The sequence below is a fragment of the Bison bison genome, unplaced genomic scaffold (assembly GCF_000754665.1).
Source record: "Bison bison bison isolate TAMUID 2011002044 unplaced genomic scaffold, Bison_UMD1.0 scf7180017864034, whole genome shotgun sequence".
Lineage (NCBI taxonomy): Eukaryota > Metazoa > Chordata > Mammalia > Artiodactyla > Bovidae > Bison > Bison bison.
In genome coordinates this window covers 6,785,268-6,789,986 of record NW_011494606.1, presented here as the reverse complement: position 1 = coordinate 6,789,986, position 4,719 = coordinate 6,785,268, and positions in this window count along the sequence as shown.

Here is a 4,719-nt window from a genome sequence, read left to right as displayed (position 1 = left end):
TGAATGAAGACTGAGTGAATCAATGCTTCTGCACAAATGTAAACAGACAAGCATCTGCGCTTTCAAAGACTCACCAACATATCAGTGACAAATATATGCCCTTGCTCTCAAAGACACATATGCCTCAACTTAATACATCAACAAAGACAAGCGCATGTTTTTACCAAACTAACCTAAATGCTCACATGTGTACTCCCACCAGTATAGACCTATTCATCTATGCAAAGACACAGAGGCCCACACTTTCCCTCGAAGATACCCCTACACACGCGCTTACACAGAGATGTGGATATATACACACGCACACAAACACAGAAGCACACAATTTCCCCCTGAGGAATCCAAGTCCAACTAGAAATGCAGCTGCCTACACACACAAACGAGGAACAGTCACATAGATCCACACTGATACAGGCAGCCAGACAAAGACAAAAGAATAAGCCCAAGACAGACTGAAAGTTAGACAGCCGTCCACAGAGACCCCCGGGCTACCCTGGGCTCCCACACTGTCTGTGGCCAGAGGGGGCTCCTAGAGGAATTCTTTCTGCAGACAGGCTGAGGTATTCTCTCTCCTCCCCCGCAGTCCCAGGCCAGAGCCCTAGGGCAGAAAAGCAGATGGTGTGTGCTGGCCGGGGCAGCCCCTTCCCAAGTAATCTGCCCTCTGGCCCTGGCTGCCTCCTATACCCTGGCCAAGCCTCAATTGGGCACTGGATCCTGGACGTGGCAGAGCCCCACTCAGGTCCTGCTGCCCCAGCTCCACTCCCAACAGGATGATTTAGGAGGGGCGGGTGAACAGTGCTTTTCCAGAGACTGCTTCCTCAGGAAATGGCTCGGCCGCAAGCCTGATCTCCAAAACAGGCGTAGGATGAAAACACCTCTGCTCCTCTCCAAAAACATGGGCTGCCCCTCTCACCCAGAGCCCCTCACGTCATTCTAGCCACAACATCCCAAGGTAATGGACAGCAAAAAAAAAAATAAAAAAACCCTGGGGTCTTGCCTTGCTTCTGCACTGACTCACGATGCCCGCACCTCTGTAAAACAAGCCTTAGGGGTGTGATGCCTTCAGATCTACCTAGAATGATGTAGGAGCTTCAAATTCCCCAGGCAGCTTTCTGGGCACGGGTGAAGGGGCTCCAAACCTAGGGACAGTGGCCTTGTCTTGACCTTGTCTGAAGTCACAAGAGTCATTAGTACAAATAAAAAGCTTGTGCCAGGAGTGGCTGAGGTGCCTGGCAGGGGGGCGAAATGGGGACTCAGGCACAGGAATGTGCTGTGCAGTCTGAACACAGATGGTCACCTCCCCTCTCCCTTCCAGCTACTCACCAGGCCCCCCAGGCCTCTGCTGGAGGTGGACACAGGGCTGCAGCTCCACCCGGCCAAACAGGCTGGGAGACAGGAATGATGCTCAGCACAGCTGGCTGGACAGGGGAGACTGTTTATTCTCTGATGTCGGGAACATCTCAGACAATCAGGGGGATTTGGCCGCTGGCAGCCCCTGGATGCAAGGTTTAGAAGAAGTCAATTGAATCAGAGTAGGCTGATGGCCCAATCTCTGAGCAGGCAGTGGGGGTGGAAAGGAGAGGCCGTCCCTCCGTGCCCCACATGCAGTGCCATGTGCCCCTGAGAGCTCACCTACTGGGTCTGCAATGACGGGGCTGGAAAGCTGAATGAAGCTGAGCTCAAAGCTCTCATTATAGTGTGGGTGTCGGGGGAGACTTCCCCTGTGCCTGTTTCCAGCATCCAGGTGCACTGTGCTTATGAGACATGGCAGAGCTAACAGTCTTTGCCTGGGAAGTGAGCTCCCTTGGCACACCTTGAGCCTGGTGCTGCCCACTCCAGCCTCCTACCCCATCAGCCCAGATCTCTTTTGCTCAGGCAGCTCCTCTAGCTGCAGCCTCACATTTACCTGTCTTTATTATTTCAGCTCTAGAGTCAGCTTGGGCTCTGCCTCTTTCGGGCTTTTTCACCTTGGGCAGTCACCTTTCCAAGCCTCTTTCTTCTCCTGTAAAGTAAAGGCAATAGTATCTGCCTTGAAAGGACACTGTGAAGATCAAATAATTCTTCCGATATGCCCACCATGCAGGAGGCACTTAATAAATGGTTGTGCCTTTCTCCCTCATTCCTTCTATTGCTACAGAGTCAACCTTTGGTTTTCTGGAGGGCCAAGATGCACCAGTATAATTTATAACCTGGAGCCCTGGTCTCATCCCCCCTCCGCTGCTCGCAGACCTCAGAGTACTCTGGGGTTCCCTAGGCCAGAAGACTTTCTGGAAGAGTGCAAGGTGACCCAAGGAAACATCCTGATGCTAAGGCTGCAGAATACCCCAGAATATGGTGTTTTGTGTGTGTGTGTTGCCCAATTCTCATTTTGCACTGGTTTGAGTGCCTTGTGGGTATAGTCCAGGGGTGAGGATTGTCAAAATTCAACAATTCAGACTCATATATCTGAAAACCACATCTTTCTATATTCAATAAAAGGTTTACACCAAAAATAACAGAGCACCAGAGATGACAATGGGTATAAGTTATGGACTCCGTCCTTGTATTCCCCACAAAGCCCAACTGAAACTCTGTTAAATAAAGAGGACTTCATTGGTCACTTGAGCTACCATGGCTTCCCTCCTAGTTCGGTCGGTAAAGAATCTGCCTGCAGTGCAGGAGACCCACGTTCGATTCCTGGGTTGGGAAGATCCCCTGGAGAAAGAAATCGCCACCCACTCCAGTATTCTTGCCTGGAGAATCCGATGGAGAGAGGAGCCTGGCAGGCTACAGTCCATGGGGTCGCAAAGAGTCAGACACGACTTAGGGACTAAACCACCACATTGGTCACTTGTGAAAAATCCAGCTCCAGGCATAACTGCATTCAGTACTCAAACATCATCATTGTGACCCTGTTCCTTTTCCCCTCTTGGCTTTGCTTCCCGGCTGTGTTGGCATCAGCCTGAAGCTTCCCAAGGCAGCAAGATGGCAGCAGAAGGAATACAAGCCTCTTTCCTAGCAGCTTGAGAAAAACAATCTCCTTGGGGAGTCTGATTGGGTCACATGCCCATATCTGAACCAATCACTGAGGCAGAGGTGCGGGGCTGAAACTCACTGATTGGCTCGGGCCTCAGCCACTGCTCCACCCCCTTGAGTGTGTGGATGGGAGGGGCCTTCAGCTTTACCAAAATCCAGGGAGAGTGGAAATCGGTTCCCTACGGGGAAGCTGGGTTCGGTACCAGGAGAGTGATATGGACCTCAGAACAAGTATCAAACCAAAGAAATAAGTGGGTCAGAAACTAAGATGATAAATGCTTTTCAAGCATACGTAAACCCTCTAAAAGTATTATTGACGTTCTAGTTTTAAATCCCTACAGACCTCTGATAGGCGATGTGTTAGGAACCTCTTTGGGATAGCCTGGACATGCTTGAGAACAGTAAGAACTACACCTTTAAACGGTATGCAGTCCATACTTCCCAGGAATTTGGACCGGCCTTGTCTCCTCCTGCCCCACCAGCAGGCAGTTTGACTGAAGTGACCAATGTTGCCAGGGCAGAAGGGCCTGTCAGCACCACAGGCTGATTTCACTGGGCCCAAGGGGTTTAGGTTATCAAGTACGTCTGACTCCAGTGGCCTCAGCCCTCTCCCCCTACCCCCTCACATGGTCAAAACTCCACTCACCCTTGAACTTCCAGGGATTTCTCTCTCACCACTTCCCCGCCCCTTCTAAACTCTTACTAAAACCTGTTCTTAGGAAAGGCTTCCTCTTCGGTCACTTACACTTGTGTATGAATAAACATCAAATCAATAATTTAATCTCTCTTAGGACCATTTGCATTTTGAGTCTGAGCCTTTAAAAATGAAACTTTTAAAAGACTCTGTCCTCCCCACCCCAATCTACTCCCAAAAGGTATTCTTGGTGACAAAGAATGAGACTCTGAAATCAACTGAAAAATGTCCATAAAATTTTCTGAAACCCTCATCCATCTGTACTGGCTTACCAATGAATTTTTTCTTGTCTGACCTCAGTCATCTTTGCTGACATTACCCTATACTATGGCAAAGAAATTTCATACATCCTTTCATCCATTTATTCAGTCAACAAGCTTTTCTTAAGCTTCCACAATATCTTAGATACTTGGATTTACACAGATGACCTGGGACCTGCCCTCAAAGAGCTTGCAGTTAAATTTTAGTGCAGGAAACATCACTTTCACCACCAGATTTTTAATACAAGCAAAGCCTAGCCCAGTGGTTGGTATACAGTAGGCATTCAATAAATGCTTCTTCCCCTTCTCAGGGCTGTGCTATGTGGGCACTGCAGTGGAATACTGGAAATTTTCTAAAAACTCTTTCCAAGTGGATAAGAGTGCCAACAGGAGTGGGTGGAGTGGTGGTTTCTATCTTACTTCAGAATATTATGATTTATTTTGGATGTTCCAAATGTCAGGTTGGAGATTCATGCGAAGGAGAGGGGCTTATTCTAACCAGATCAGGGGTAGAGGCAGCCCAGGACACTGTCTCCATGGTGCACAGCCCCAGACAGTTTGAAAATAAACAAAAACCCATCCAGAGGTGAGAGACTGACAAAATCAAAAACAAACAAAGGCCGAGAGATGGAAAACTCTAGAGGTGGGGCAGGGTGGAGAGGAGGGGAGGGGAGGGCTGTGGAAGGGGATTAGGAAGAAGTTTGGTCCTGGTTTTTTCTAGGGAGCTGAACCCATGGAGACAGTGTCCTG